This window comes from Moschus berezovskii, chromosome 18 (genome assembly GCF_049115385.1).
Source record: "Moschus berezovskii isolate FMDL1 chromosome 18, NW_MosBer_1.0, whole genome shotgun sequence".
Taxonomy (NCBI): domain Eukaryota; kingdom Metazoa; phylum Chordata; class Mammalia; order Artiodactyla; family Moschidae; genus Moschus; species Moschus berezovskii.
Window position 1 is genome coordinate 62,086,061 of NC_142477.1, and position 17,408 is coordinate 62,103,468.

Here is a 17,408-nt window from a genome sequence, read left to right on the forward strand (position 1 = left end):
TAACAAGAGAGCCAAGCAAGAGAGGGAAGATATTGATATACTGAGTGAGTCCCATCACTTATCCTGGATTAAAAACATGTTTTCTATCGAGAGCAGTCTATAATTGAGAGCACACTCCTCTTTCCTGATGAAATTCTCAATGATGTTAATCTATAATATAAAATTTTCTATAATTCACTTAAAAAAAAAATTTTGCTTCTCTCTTCACACTGCATGACTTAGCAAGAGTTTTATAGACTTTGATTTTAACTGAGAGTATTTCCTAGCTCATTTACAACAGACATTTCTAAAAGTCTTCTACAATATCAGTGGCCATGGGGATGCACCACTCAGACCTCCCTTCCAGAAAGCCTTCCATGAAGAGTTTGGGTGACAGACAGCCTCCAGCAGCCACATCTTTCAGTTCAGTTCAGTTCAGTCGCTCAGTTGTGTCCAACTCTTTGCAACCCCATGAATCACAGCACGCCAGGCCTCCCTGTCCATCACCAACTCCCAGAGTTCACTCAAACTCACCTCCATCGAGTCAGTGATGTCATCCAGCCATCTCTTTCTCTGTTGTCCCCTTCTCCTCCTGCCCCCAATCCCTCCCATCATCAGAGACTTTTCCAATGAGTCAATTCGTCGCATAAGATGGCCAAAGAATTGGAGTTTCAGCTTTAGCATCAGTCTTTCCAATGAACACCCAGGATTGATCTCCTTTAGAATGGACTGGTGGGATCACGTTGCAGTCCAAGGGACTCTCAAGAGTCTTGTCCAGCACCACAGTTCAAAAACATCATTTCTTCGGCGATCAGCTTTCTTCACAGTCCAACTCTCACATCCATACATGACCACTAGAAAAACCAGAGCCTTGACTAGACGGACCTTGGTTGGCAAAGTAATGTCTCTGCTTTTTAATATACTATCAAGGTTGGTCATAACTTTCCTTCCAAGGAGCAAGCGTCTTTTAATTTCATGGCTGCAATCAGCATCCACAGTGATTTTGGAGCCCCCCAAAAATAAAGTCTGACACTGTTTCCACTGTTTCCCCATCTATTTCCCATGAAATGATGGGACCAGAGGCCATGATCTTTGTTTTCTGAATGTTGAGCTTCAAGCCAACCTTTTCACTCTCTTCTTTCACTTTCATCAAGAGGCTTTTGAGTTCCTCTTCACTTTCTGCCATAAGGGTGGTGTCATCTGCATATCTGAGGTTATTGATATTTCTCCCAACAATCTTGATTCCAGCTTGTGCTTCATGCAGCCCAGCGTTCCTCATGATGTACTCTGCATAGAAGTTAAATAAGCAGGGTGACAATATACAGCCTTGACGTACTCCTTCCTATTTGGAACCAGTCTGTTGTTCCATGTCCAGTTCTAACTTTTGCTTCCTGACCTGCATACAGGTTTCTCAAGAGGCAGGTCAGGTGGTCTGGTATTCCCATCTCTTTCAGAATTTTCCACAGTTTATTGTGATCCACACAGTCAAAGGCTTTGGCATAGTCAATGAAGCAGAAATAGATGTTTTTCTGGAACTCTCTTGCTTTCTCCATGATCCAGCAGATGTTGGCAATTTGATCTCTGGTGCCTCTGCCTTTTCTAAAACCTGCTTGAACATCTGGAAGTTCACGGTTCACATATTGCTGAAGCCTGGCTTGTAGAATTTTGAGCATGACTTTACTAGCATGTGAAATGAGTGCAATTGTGCGGTAGTTTGAGCATTCTTTGGCATTGCCTTAATGCACTGTAACATACATGCTAAATTCCTATTCCTGACAGGCTCCTCACTAGCCAATAACTGAGCAGAGCAAGGTGCTAGAGCCAGATTATTTCTCACCAACACAAGACTCTGCTAACGGGCAATCTCTGTTCTGGGAACTCAAGTTTGGCCACAAATTTCTCAGAGCTACAGTGGACTAAAGTCCAACCCACTCGGTTCTCTTTCTTCCCTCTCTTCTTTCACAAGTGTCAGACTTATATTGTGGTTCTGAAGATCTTTGATGCTTCCTCCTGTTCCCTCTACTCTCTATCCTTCACATTTATTTCCCTCAATAAATCTGTATGCCTAGCCACTGGGCCTCACCTATGCTAGAGTGGATGCTGCTGCTGCTGCTGCTAAGTCACTTCAGTCGTGTCCGACTCTGTGCGACCCCATAGACGGCAGCCCAACAAGCTCCCCCGTCCCTGGGATTCTCCAGGCAAGAACACTGGAGTGGGTTGCCATTTCCTTCTCCAATGCATGATAGTGAAAAGTGAAAGTGAAGTCCCTCAGTTGTGTCTGACTCTTAGCAACCCCATGGACTGCAGCCTACCAGGCTCCTCCATCCAAGGGATTTTCCAGACAAGAGTACTGGAGTGGGGTGCCATCGCCTTCTCCACCAGAGTGAATAGATACCAACAATAGGAGGAAGTAGCTTCTGGTCGGTCAGTGAGCCAAGTGTAACCATATTTATTGTTATTTTTATTGCAACACAAATAGTTAAAGGAAGAAAAAATGCAACCAAAGCCTTTAGGGGTATTCTTTTTATGTTTATTTTTAGAGGAAACCATAGATTTGTCTTTCCTGGTAGCTAAGTTGGTAAAGAGTCTGCAGTGCAGGAGACCCAGGTTCAATCCCTGGATTGGGAAGATCCTCTGGAGAAGGAAATGACAACCCACTCCAGTATTCTTGCCTGGAGAATCCCATGACAGAGGAGCCTGGTGGGCTACAGTCCAAAGGGTCACAAAGAGTCAGACACAACTGAGTGACTAACACTTTCACTTTCATGGATTTGTCAGTTTCTGTTATGTGAGTACTATGACAAGCTAAATAATTAAAAGCATTATTTGTGATAGAAAAAATCCTTCATGTCTAATATTGTTTGTGCATCTGCTTTATGAATGCAAGCAGAAGGCAGGCAAGCAGAGGCTCCTCACCTCCACCTCTGTTCTTAGAATACTTATTCTGCCTACCACTCCCATGGTGGGAGCTGTTGTCAAGGACACAGACTTGAGAGCATAAGATGTTGTTGAGACCATTTAGACTGACCATGTGACTGAACTCAGGTAAGGACTCTATACAAGATATTTCAGATTATGGAGGGCATCTATGGAGACGTGCTTGTCTCGCAGCCTCCCATAACAAGCTTGTGTAAGTTCCCTTGCTTATCAGACCTGCCACCTACCAATCTGGAGCCATCCTCCTTTTCTTTGATCTCTCCTTACCCTCCCTGTGCAAGATGGAGGTGGGAGGAGGTAGCAATTAGCAAACCAACACCAGGGGACAGAGGGAGTTAATTCCTGTTCAGTCAGAAACCCTTGGAAGGCTTGGCCTCCACCTCCCCAGAACATCTTGAGTCTGGAGGTTGAGGCATGGTCCGGAAGCAGGTGCCTGGGAGTGTCAGCTCCAAGGTCAAGATCCAACGGGTTAGGCTTCCCCTCAGGCCCTCAGCAGAGGCTTCTAGAACTAAAATGAGATGCAATGGAGGGCAAGTCTGACTTGAGCATGGAGTCCATCACTCAGACTCTGAAATGCTCTTACTAAGAACAGATACAAGTGACAAAGTGAGAACCAGTAAGAAATAATGAACACATGGTTTCTACAAAAAGCCCCACTCTTCCTGGACATCCCAGTCATCTGGAAACTATCTCTGCCTTCACAATCCTCTCAGGCCCTGCAGGGGCACTAACCTGACCACTTAACCTTCTCTCTTGTGACCAGTGTGCCCAGAGCTTTTGCGCTGGATGCAGGAGTCAGCTGTGGGCTCCTGCTCATGGTTTGCAGGTGCTGGGTGGTTGAGCTAAGTTGGGGCAGGCAGGCAGGGTTAGAGGAGATGCCTCCTTGGGCTTGAGCTTGGTGGTAGGTGGATGAGACAGGGACAGTAGTGCCCTCTCGAGCATATGGCCATCATCCCAGGTGGGCATCTCCATGCCAGTACTTCGGAACCTAAAACAACAATGATAGGCACATTGGTTGGTGGGTTAAAGCAGATGATAATCAGCCAGCCTCCTCAGCACAAAGGACACTGAAAATATCTCTGGAAGGACAGAACAAGGATATAGAGACAAGTGTGTGAAGCAAACTCAGATGATGATGAACTGGCACAAATTAGAACCATAGCCAGTGAAAAAGGCAGGTTAGTGAGAAGGGCATGAGTCCAAAGGCACTTGTTTCATGTCCTCTCCTGGGTTGGCACCAGAAATTTATCATTTGTCCAGGAAGTTTTGGCCACTATGGCTCTATGTGGCCTTGGCATTAATCTCTCTGGAATACCATGATGGGGAGGCTGAATATTTGGAGGTTCTTGCAGGATATCCCAATCGATGAGAGCAGATGTCATGTACTAGTCCAGAAACCATGTTCTAGGGTGTGGTTCTAAATCTGCTTGCCAGCAGTGAGCTGAGGCAGTCCAACACTGGTCGTTATTTCTCACTCCACCATCTGCCTTCTGAATGGGATCTCAAGCTTATTAAAACACGATTTCTTTTTCAGTTCCAATGAAAAAAACTGAGTCCTTTATGCCAGAGTCTTATCTGACACCAAAATTATCCCCAGTAAAGAAACTGATGGTCAGGTTGCAATAAGTTCCTCTACTTTTTACCCGGGCTGCCTTAACCATCCATCTCAGAACTGAACTTTAATTTCCTTCCACGTCTCCTATTGACATTTATCACCAAATCAACCTGACAGGGAGGCGTAGCCTCTCCAGTAAAGCGCAGCTGACAGTCTTTCAGCAGCAGAAGTTTCCTGGAACTCAGTCTCGACACTTCTGTGCTGCTACTGATTCCGATGATAAGAACTCTCTATTTCTATATTACGTATCCCTAGCATTCTCTCGGAGAAGGCAATGGCGAGCCACTCCAGTACTCTTGCCTAGAAAATCCCATGGATGGAGGAGCCTGGTGGGCTGCAGTCCGTGGGGTCGCTAAGGGTTGGACACGACTGAGCGACTTCACTTTCACACATTGGAGAAGGAAATGGCAACCCACTCCAGTGTTCTTGCCTGGAGAATCCCAGGGATGGGGGAGCCTGGTGGGCTTCCGTCTATGGGGTCACACAGAGTCGGACACGACTGAAGTGACTTAGCAGCAGCAGCAGCAGCAGCATTCTCTGGCATACCATATTAATTTATAGAGTAGAAATTGTCAATCCACTGCAAAACAAACAAACAAAAAATTCGATAGGATTTAAAATGTTCTGACAAATCCCCTTTCTGCTGGCCACAGTGGTACTTCAGTTCACCACTAACTTGCTGTGTGATGATGCCCAGAATATTTAACCTCTCTAGACTTCAAGTTCTTCATCAGTAAAATAAGGATTTCTTCCAATTCTGGTAGTATGTGGTTTAATTTTTTTTTTAATGAAGGAAAGATTCTTTAAATTCTATAGTGCTTTATAATTTTCAAAAAGTTTCACAGCTGATTTCATATAATCTCCTAATAGTCGTTCTTTTTAAGCAGTCATTTCCAAGGAATTTTTTGTACCCACACTTTAACCCTTACTCCTTTTGTCTTCCACATCACAAAGCTTTGCTCTTCTTTCCCTAACATTATCTCCATCTTTAATTCTCATACATTTCACATTTGCACACATTTATAAACTTTGAAAATTGAGATCAGTTCTTTCTACTTCAGAATCTTTCTTTAGCCTAATTATTACCAGAAAAACTAAAAGTCCACCTTCACAAAGGCATCCTTTATATTTATATGCCTAGATTAGAGACAGAAAAGGGGAAAAGTAAGAAAAGGCCTCGAAGGGCAAGTTTTGGAAATTAAACCACAGGTGTTCTGTGCTCACAACCAGAAATTTCCAACTGATAAATGGCCTGTTTAAGAAATACTTTTGCAAATAGTTTTTCCAATGACTGACTATTCCTACCTTCCTGGCCACAAGTTTCTAAGTGTTCATTTATAGGGTTTGAAGCAGGAAGGACAGTATGGAAAATGGCCTGGAGATAAGAGGAAACGCAATGTTATAGATTATTTCTGTATCCTGGAGCACAGAGTACCAGGTAGGGAGTGTTAAGAAGCGACATCGGAGGCAGAAGCAAGGCCAGGTTGAGATGAGCTTTAAAAACCATGATGGGAAGCCTGAGGGCAACGGGAAGCCACCACAGTATTTCAGGCATGAGAATATCATGCTTATCTTCAAGTTCAGGGAAAATCATTGTGATTTAAGCCTAGAGTCAGGAGTGCAGAGGGGAAGACACTTGGTTAGGACACTTGTTGTGAGATGATAGAAGCAGCCCAGGCAGGTGGCAGTGGCGGCCTGGACTAGGTATCAACAGGGAGGAAGGATAGAACTGAGCTAGAATGAGAGAAATAAACAGGAAAAATTGATACTCTGTGTGGGGAAAGAAAAGGCAAAGAAAAGCAAGGAATTCGTGCAGATTTCCGGCTTGGGCAGGGGGCGAACAGTGATGTCACTTGCTAGGTGAAGGCACACAAAGGGAGTAGCACAGAGGAGGTGCCTGGTCAACTGGGCTTGGGGCATTTTACGTTTGAGATGCTCTTTAAGAGCCCCTAGAAGCTCTTTGGTAACAAGTGCCCTAGTCTGTCCAACCTCATTCTCTGTGATGGCCTTTCTTCCTGACTCACACATGAGCACAGCCGCGCATCTTCAAACTTGACGCCCCGCCATGCTGCCACCAGAAACCTGTGCTCAGCAGAAACCTGGGCTACTGATGAGACCTCCCCACTGCCTGGTTCTGGGAGTCACCCTTCACACAATTATGCTGTTGTTACAATGTATTTTTCAGCCTCAAAACAGGGTGTTTTTTTAATGGAATCCCCAACCAGTGGAACTCTGGGGCCAGAGGACAGAATCCCTGCAGTAGGGGCCTGCTCTTGCTGCCCTCTTTTTTACATCTTTGTACTGGAGGAAATAAGACAAAGCAGAACATCCCCACCTGTATAACGCAAGGGGAGGGCAATAAACTGGACTTTTTTTTTTTTAACAAGGTGGAGGTCTTGCCAGATGCAATTTGTAAAGTACAAACAAAAACTTGGTTTGGAGAAGGATTTCTTCATTCCATTAGGCCAATTGTAGCCCAACTGTAAAATTTTCCTAATTTCTTCAAGGCAGGCTTCACCAGGACTGAAAAGCAGGCTCTGACTAGTAACAGTTGAGATTTATATGTGAAAAGGATATCAAAAAGTTCAGGAATGAACTAGAAGAAGGGTGGCATTTATTTCTGCATTAGAATTGAATAAATAAGCAGTCTTATTGTCACAAGCCATAATATGTTCAGAAAGAACTAGTTTGCCACATGAGTAACTGAGTATTTGAATAGAAAATTGTTAGTTCTTAAATCAAGAAGAGACCTTGGTGATCATCTGAGCTAATTAGATACTTTGGCAGATAATAAAACTGAGGCCCACAAAGAAAAGCTTTGTGGAGCAGTAGAGGTGTTATGCATAGGAACCAGGTCACCTCACGCCAGCCTGCGCCCTTACTGCTCACCTACAGAGGTTCAGTTCAGTTCAGTTCAGTCGCTCAGTCGTGTCCGACTCTTTGCGACCCCATGAATCACAGCACGCCAGGCCTCCCTGTCCATCACCAACTCCCAGAGTTCACTCAGACTCATGTCCATCGAGTCGGTGATGCCATTCAGCCATCTCATTCTGTCGTCCCCATCTCCTCCCGCCCCCAATCTTTCCCAGCATCAGAGTCTTTTCCAGTGAGTCAACTCGTCACATGAGGTAGCCAAAGTATTTGGAGTTTCAGCTTTACCATCAGTCCCTCCAATGAACACCCAGGAGTGATCTCCTTTAGAGTGAACTGGTTGGATCTCCTTGCAGTCCAAGGGACTCTCAAGAGTCTTCTCCAACACCACAGTTCAAAAGCATCAATTCTTCTGCGCTCAGCTTTCTTCACAGTCCAACTCTCACATCCATACATGACCACTGGAAAAACCATTGCCAGGTTAATCTGCAGAAGACACAAAAGAGCATAGAGATCTGACAGTGTATCCAGCTCATACCCTATTGCATGAGTTCCAAATAAGGCAATCGTCATTTTAACAATATGAAACAGGAGGTTCCTTCAACCATAAATTCATTAGTCAGCAGGCCCCTGTCAGCATCACTAAGTGTTCAAAGTGCTTCACATAACACACACACACACACATATTGACCCACAGTCAAGGTCTAGCTTAGCAGTTTTCAACCTGGAGTAACTTTTCTCCCAGAAGACATTTCCAGAGACATTTTTAGTTGTCACAACTGGAGGGTTGTTATTGACATCGAGTGAGTTGAGGCCACACATGATTGTAAACATCCTACGATGCACATGGCAGCTGCTCATGAAGAGCACTATCTGGACAAAAATGTCAATAGAGCTGAGGCTGAGAAGCCCTGGTCTAGATTAATTACAGAGGCAGCAACTCAGAAGCCCTCCACCACTGGCTGGTGATAGTGGTGTCGGTAACAAAGCTTTAAAAAATGAAGAGTGGTAGATAGCTGTCTGAGAATAGATGAGATGCATTCCATAAGGCAGAGCATAGACTCTCAAGAGAAAGGGGAGGGTACAGGCTGAGATCAGAGGGTAAGTTCGTGCTCTCCTGGCTGTGGATTTTGAGCAAGCTACTCTAACCTTCTAAGTCCTAGTTTCCTGAGCTGTAAAATGTGAGTAAAAAATTAGCACCTTCCCAGGGGAGTTGTAAAGATTAACATTTATATATATATAGTGCTTCATACAGTGCCTGCCTCTAATAAATGCTTAATAATTTTCACCACATTTAGAAATTGACAGAACTCTTAATCAAATCCAAAGCTTCAACATTACAAATGGCATGGCTAAGTCTCAGACAGGCATAAACATAATATATTTCCTCTACTATTATATATGAGGCCTAGATTGTAGACATTCACTAAATATCATGTTGGTTTTATTTGTTACTAAATTCTCCACATTTCAGGAAAGGAAGAAAAAAGATATGAATATTGTCACTTTTCACAAATTGGCAACTGAGGTCAAACATTAATTGTCTTACCCAAAGCTACATTGTGGGAAAGTGAGGACCTGGTCCTCTAACTAAACACCACACACTTATTTGCTAATGTCATAGCAGGACAACATTCAAATCATTTTTATTTCTTCTTTTAAGACTTTGGTCTAAATTTGATCATTGAGATCAAATTTATATTTCCCTCAGAAGTGGAAGTTTCCAAATGAAAAATGATTGATCAATTACTGCCCACATAAATCATTCATAGGCACTAGCTCAGACAGGCCCAGTTCATTATGTATCATCTTGACAAAAAGCAAATTAATCCACCAGTTCTGAAAACCTCGCGCCAATCTATCTAAATCAATCAAGACTAATAAAACATTAGCAGTAACAATGCTAAGGAGCAAACCCTTTTCCTCATAAGGATTCTAAATCAGTCATGTGTTTGAAAGGGTATCGAGGAAGCAGTTCGAGACCCTCTAGATATGTGATGTGCCCTGTCTAGTTCTCCAGACTCTGGGTGGGTCAGGAGTCTATCCAAAACACAGGGAGTAGAGATATGGGAGCCCTGATCAATAATAACGTCTTTAATCTTAAGATGTGGTACATACACATACATACAACGGAATATTACACACATAAAAGGGAATGAAATTGTGCCATTTGCAGAGAAATGATGGATCTAGAGACTGTCATACAGAGTAAAGTAAGTCAGAGAGAGAAAAGCAAATATCGGATAATATTGTTTATATGCGGAATCTAGAAAAATGGTATAGATGATGTTATTTGCAAAGCAGAAATAGAGACATAGATGAAGAGAACCAACACACGGATACCAGGAGGAGGTGTGGTGAATGGGTGACTGGGACTGACATGTACACATAAAGTGAAGTTGCTCAGTCGTGTCCGACTCTTTGTGACCCCACGGACTGTAGCCCACCAGGTTCCTCTGTCCATGGGATTTCCCAGGCAAGAATACTGGAGTGGGTTGCCATTTCCTCCTCCAGGGGATTTTCCCAACCCAGGAATAGAACCTGGGTCTCTGGCATTGCAGGCGGACGCTTTACCATCTGAGCCACCAGGGATGTACAAAATAGATCACTAATGAGAAACTACTTTATGGCACAGGTAACTCTACTCAGTGCTCTGCGGTGACCTAAATGGGAAGAAAATCCAAAAATGAAGGGATATATGCATACATAAGGCTAATACACTTTATTATACAATAGAAATACAACATTGTAAAGCAACTATACCCCAATAAAAATTGGACACCTATGGACACCTTATCTTTGACAAAGGAGGCAAGAATATAAAATGGAGAAAAGACAGTCTCTTTAACAAGTGGTGCTGGGAAAACTGGACAGCCACTTGTAAAAGAATGAAACTAGAACACTTCCTAACACCATACACCAAAATAAACTCAAAATGGATTAGAGAGCTAAATGTAAGACCAGAAACTATAAAACTCCTAGAGGAGAACGTAGGCAAAACACTCTCCGACATAAATCACAGCAGGATCCTCCAAGACCCACCTCCCAGAATATTGGAAATAAAAGCAAAAATAAACAAATGGGACCTAATAAAAATCAAAAGCTTCTGCACAGCAAAGGAAACTATAAGCAAGGTGAAAAGACAGCCTTCAGAATGGGAGAAAATAATAGCAAATGAAGCAACTGATAATGGATTAATCTCCAAAATATATAAGCAGCTCCTGCAGCTTAATTCCAGAAAAATAAATGACCCAATCAAAAAATGGGCCAAAGAACTAAACAGACATTCCTCCAAAGAAGACATAAAGATGGCTAACAAACACATGATAAAATGCCCAACATCCCTCATAATCAGAGAAATGCAAATCAAAACCACAATGAGATACCATTTCACACCAGTCAGAATGGCTGCTATCCAGAAGTCTACATGCAATAAATGCTGGAGAGGGTGTGGAGAGAAGGGAACCTTCTTACACTGTTGGTGGGAAAGCAAACTAGTACAGCCACTATGGAGAACAGTGTGGAGATTCCTCAAAAAACTGGAAATAGAACTGCCATATGATCCAGCAATTGTACTCCTGGGCATACACACCGAGGAAACCAGAATTGAAAGAGACACATGTACTCCAATGTTCATTGCAGCACTGTTTATAATAGCCAGGACATGGAAGCAACCTAGATGTCCATCTGCAGACGAATGGATGAGAAAGCTTTGGTACATATACACAATGGAGAATTACTCAGCCATTAAAAAGAATGCATTTGAACCAGTTCTAAAGAGGTGGATGAAACTGGAGCCTATTATACAGAGTGAAGTAAGCCAGAAAGAAAAACATCAATACAATATACTAACGCATATATATGGAATTTAGAAAGATGCAAATGATAACCCTGTGTACGAGACAGCAAAAGAGACACAGGTGTATAGAACAGTCTTTGGGACTCTGTGGGAGAGGGTGAGGGTGGGATGGTTTGGGAGAATGGCATTGAAACATGTATATTATCATATGTGAAACGAATCGCCAGTTGAGGGTCGATGCATGTTACAGGATGCTCGGGGCTGGTATGCGGGGATGACCCAGAGGGAGGATAAGGGGAGGAGGGAGGTGGGAGGGGGGTTAGGGAGGGGGAACTCATGTACACCCGGGGCGGATTCATGTCAGTGTATGGCAAAACCAACCAATATAATATTGTAAAATAATTAGCCTCCAATAAAAATAAAAATTAAAAAAAGAATAAGAAAAATAAATAAATATGTGAGAGCAATTGGTGCTTGACAGGTAGGGGGCTCACAAGAGATACTACCTACAAGTAGCCCTATCATTTTTGTAATTTCCCAAGATTTATTTTTCAATAGCTAGTCATAGTAGACAATGTTTAAAAGATTCCCCAGATCAGATTGCATCACCTTGGGGAAACAGCAGGAAGGAAAACAGTCTGGAAAAAAAAAAACATGAAGGTGTTCTTTCATATGCAAAAATATACTGAGACTTAATATAAACACCTAGAAGCCAGTTTAAATCTGCTTTCTCCCCCAGGATGTGTCAGGACCAAGATCAAGAAAGTTACTGGTTCAAAAAATGCTCATAGAGGGTTTAGTAGAGGAAAACGATTACACTTCTGGGTTTCTGGGAAATGTAGCCCCCCCTTTGTGTTTCTGTAACTTGTGTTTCTGAAAGAATTCCCACCTTCTTTCTTAATTCATCTTCTTGGCTCTTCCTCCTGCCAGGTTTCTGATGCATGAGACAAACCCAGGCTTCCTCCTATTCGAATGGGAACATCCTCTTTCTCATCGCTCCTCTTCCGCTATGTGGTTAAGAGGACGGAAGATAGCTGTCAGAGAAAAAAGAAGTTACCTCCCAGAATTTACTCTACCGTAAATCATAGGAGAAAAGGAAAAGGGAATTCTAAGGACTCCCAATGATTTCAACCCAGTTCCCCTAAAAACTTGGGCCAAAAGTTATCAACAAAGACTAAGCACTTACATCTCTGAATCCTCTAGGCTTAATATCTTCTTTGGAAACTCATCAGAGGTTTAACTGTTGCTGTTCAAGATCTGGGGACTTGGGGATTGAATTCGGTTATCTTATCTCGTCTAAAAATGATTTACAACACACCATTCAAAACCTCCCTCATTCTAAATGCCCACATAGAATATTAACACTTAAAACACTTTGAACTATTGACCTAGAATAGACTGCCAGGTATTTTCCCAGCAAAGATGGGTTTATTCAGGATCAGGAGAGAAATTGCAATTCAGAATCTGTGGCCACAGTGAGCCAAATGCAAGTGCCCATCCACCAAGGAAAGGAGGTCTTTATACAGAAGAAAAGGAAGTTGAGAGGGTTGGAGTAACAGGGTCCCTTCCTTATCTTGCCAGGAAAGAAGCCTGCTTGTTGGGTTTAGTTATGGTTCCAGGCTGTGAGGGGGCTTCACCTGTCTGACTTATTTCACCAAAAATAATACCCTACAGGTCCATCCATGTTGTTGCAAATGGCAAAAGCTCATTCTTTTTATGGCTAATATTCCATTATGTGTGTGTGTATATATATATACATATATATATATATATATATATATATATATATATATAAAACAAATAAACCCTATCTTCTTTTTCCATTCATCTACTGATGGACGGTTAGGTTGTTTCCCTATTTTGACTATTATAAATAATGTGGCTATGAACACTGGGGTGCATGTATCTTTTTGAATTAAGGTTTTCATTTTCTTTTTTTTTAATTTATAACCAGGAGTGAAATTTTTGCTGGGTCATATGGTAGCTCTATTTTTAGTCTTTTGAGAAACTTCAATACCATTTTCCACAGAGGCTGCACTGAATTACATTCCCACCAACAGTTCATTACCATGCCTTTTCTCCACACCCTCATCAGCATATGCTATTTGTGGTCTTTTGGATTACAACCATTCTGATAGATGTGATGTAATCTCTCACACATTTCTCTGATGATTAGTGATACTGAGCATCTTTTCATGTGCACAGATTCACTTTCACAATAATATAGCTTACTCCATTTCACCCAAAAGAACGCTTCCAGTCAAGAAAGCCTCCAGTTGTAATGACCTATTTGGTTCCCATCTTCGCTCTACTGAGCTGTTACTCTTCTAATTGTCTTCCATACAGAGAAGCACACTTAGAAATAACTTTAAATAATCAAGCATTCGCACCTCAACTTCAGGAACGAACAGATGCTCTGGAGGCCCCCTGTGATCTAACACAGCTACCTACACTATTATCAGACAAGGCCAGTTAGAGGTTCTGCTCAAAGGATATTCAAATTACTGAGACTGAGGAGCCAGGAATCTGTTGGCTTTTTATTTCTATCTCCTAGTGGTATTTCCTAATGGTAGTATTACAATTCTAAGTACTGAATTAAGAACTGATGTGTCTGAGTTCTGAGTCAAACACTCACCTACATGTATGTAAGGATTAAGTCAGAAAGGGAAAAAGTCATATCACAGACTAAACTCTATGTCAGTTAAAATTATGCCAAGAGATTCTCAGCTTCAGATGCACATGGTAAGTTTTAAGGAACTTCATAAAAATACAAATACCCAACCCCCATCCAAGCCTACTAAAGTTTGAGCTTCAAGGATATTACCAGACAGACATTAAGTCCTTAAAGAAATAATAATAAGGTGAAAAGCCACTCGACATAAAATTCCCAAGTACAGCCATAGTTAGGAGCCACTAAGGTAGCCAAAATTTCTAAGTGTACATGCACCTCCCTGTCTCGCCCTTTCATCAGTATTATCAAAATGTTGGAAATCAAAATGTTCTCTGTACTTTGTAACTACAACTTAGGCAGTGACTCATGATTAAAGCTTTTTCCAGTCCTGTCAAAAATAAGTAAATAAATAAATGAACAAAGGTACACAGAATTTTATCATCCTGCAGGCTGCAATATACTCTATTACTATGTCGTGTGAATTCCATGTCTTTGGGGTTTGATATTCTTGTCTAATTATTTGTGCAATCATTTTACATCTAGACAGAATGAAAGCATCATTATTTTTGGTATCCTGGTCGTGTCTCATAGCCCTGAGTAGAGCAGATGTTTGTAAGAACAAATAATGAGAATGGTCTGTGGAGGGAAAATGAAGTGAAAAAATTGCAGCTAACTTCTCCCTGATGCAAGTGAAATGCAAAGACACCTACGTATGTAAGTGCTGCTTTATTAAACTCCGGGAATTGAAATCCACTTTCTTTTTGCCTTGAAGGCTTAACTGTTTCTCTTTAGATTTCTGAGTGTACCTCTTGTGGCACTCTGGTAAAATGTAAAATCTGAAAACTTGAATATTTCACATGAAAATGTGAAACAAATAAATTACACAGTTAAATGAATCATTCAGAACTTTTCATCTCTCCCTGGCCTTCTAAATTTAATCTCCAGTTGGATGTTGAACTCATAAATTCTGCAAAACTTGACAATGAAACTATTTATCAGCTACTCATTGATGACTTTCCTCATCTTAAATTTTGAGAATCCAATATTTAAAACTTTAGAAACCTACCAGTTTGAAATTTGAATTTTAATTAAGTCTAAAGCTTCTGAACGTTTTACCTTCCACAAAATATTCTTTTAGAATTAATAAAGCATTAAAAGCATGTTTCTGTGCTGAATGATTGTTTCAAATATGAAAAAGTGTAATTGTATATATAAGTTGGTTAATGGGTTTCCCTTCCTGGTGGTAAAGAATCTGTCTATGATGCAGGAGACATAGGTTCAATCCCTGGGTTGGGAAGATCCCCTGGAGAAGGGAATGGCAACCCACTCCAGTATTTTTCCCTGGAGAACTCCATGAACACAGGAGCATGGGGGACTACAGTCCATGCTCCTAACTAACTAACAAGTTGGTTTAATATTTTCGTGAAGAGATACCCTACGTCCAAGGTAAGAGAAACCCAAATAAGATGGTAGGTGTTGCAAGAGGGCATCAGAGGGCAGACACACTGAAATCATCATCACAGAAAACTAGTCAATCTGATCACACGGACCACAGCCTTGTCTAACTCAATGAAACTAAGCCATGCTGTGTGGGGCCACCCAAGACAGGCGGGTCATGGTGGAAAGGTCTGACAGAATGTGGTCCACTGGAGAAGGGAATGGCAAACCACTTCAGTATACTTGTCTTGAGAACCCCATGAACAGTATCAAAAGGCAAAATGATAGGATGCTGAAAGAGGAATTCCCCAGGTCGGTAGGGGCCCAGTATGCTACTGGAGCTCAGTGGGGAAATAAATGCAGAAAGAATGAAGGGATGGAGCCAAAGCAAAACCAATACCCAGTTGTGGATGTGACTAGTGATAGAAGCAAGGTCCGATGCTGTAAAGAGCAATATTGCATAGGAACCTGAAATGTTAGGTCCATGAATCAAGACAAATTGGAAGTGGTCAAACAGGAGATGACAAGAGTGAACATTGACATTCTAGGAATCAGTGAACTAAAATGGACTGGAATGGGTGAATTTAACTCAGATGACCATTATATCTACGACTGTGGGCAGGAATCCCTTAGAAGAAATGGAGTAGCATCGTGGTCAACAAAAGAGTCCAAAATGCAGTACTTGGATGCAATCTCAAAAACGACAGAATGATCTCTGTTCGTTTCCAAGGCAAACCATTCAATATCACAGTAATCCAAGCCTATGCCCCAACCAGTAATACTGAAGAAGCTGAAGTTGAGCAGTTCTATGAAGACCTATAAGACCTTTAGAACTAACACCCCAAAAAGATGTCCTTTTCATTATAGGGGACTGGAATGCAAAAGTAGGAAGTCAAAAAACACCTGGGGTAACAAGCAAATTTGGCCTTGGAGCACAGAATGAAGCAGGGCAAAGGCTAATAGAGTTTTGTCAAGAGAACGCACTGGTCATAGCAAACACCCTCTTCCAACAACACAAGAGAAGACTCTACACATGGACATCACCAGATGGTCAACACTGAAATCAGATTGATTATATTCTTTGCAGCCAAAGATGGAGAAGCTCTAATACAGTTAGCAAAAACAAGACCAGGAGCTGACTGTGGCTCAGATCATGAACCCCTTATTGCCAAATTCAGACTTAAACTGAAGTAGGGAAAACCACTAGACCATTCAGATATGACCTAAATCAAATCCTTTATGATTATACAATATAAGGGAGAAATAGATTTAAGGGACTAGATCTGATAGAGTGCCTGATAAACTATGGATGGAGGTTTGTGACATTGTACAGGAGACAGGGACCAAGACCATCCCCATGGAAAAGAAATGCAAAAAAAGCAAAATGGCTGTCTGAGGAGGCCTTACAAATAGCTGTGAAAAGGAGAAGTAAAAAGCAAAGGAGAAAAGGAAAGATATAAGCATCTGAATGCAGAGTTCCAAAGAAGAGCAAGGAGAGATAAAAAAGCCTTCCTCAGTGATCAATGCAAAGAAATAGAGGAAAACAACAGAATAGGTAAGACTAGAGATCTCCTCAAGAAAATTAGAGATACCAAGGGAATATTTCATGCAAAGATGGCCCCAATAAAGGACAGAAATGGTATGGACCTAACAGAAGCAGAAGATGTTAAGAAGAGGTGGCAAGAATACACAGAAGAACTGTACAAAAAAGATCTTCATGACCCAGATAATCACGATGGTGTGATCACTCACCTAGAGCCAGACATCCTGGAATGTGAAGTCAAGTGGGCCTTAGAAAGTATCACTATGAACTAAGCTAGTGGAGGTGATGGAATTTCAGTTGAGCTATTTCAAATCCTGAAAGATGATGCTGTGAAAGTGCTGCACTCAATATGCCAGCAAATTTGGAAAACTCAGCAGTGCCCACAGGACTGGAAAAGGTCACTTTTCATTCCAATCCCTAAGAAAGGCAATGCCAAAGAATGCTCAAACTACCACACAATTGCACTCATCTCACACGCTAGTAAAGTCATGCTCAAAATTCTCCAGCAATACATGAACTGTGAACTTCCAGATGTTCAAGCTGGTTTTAGAAAAGG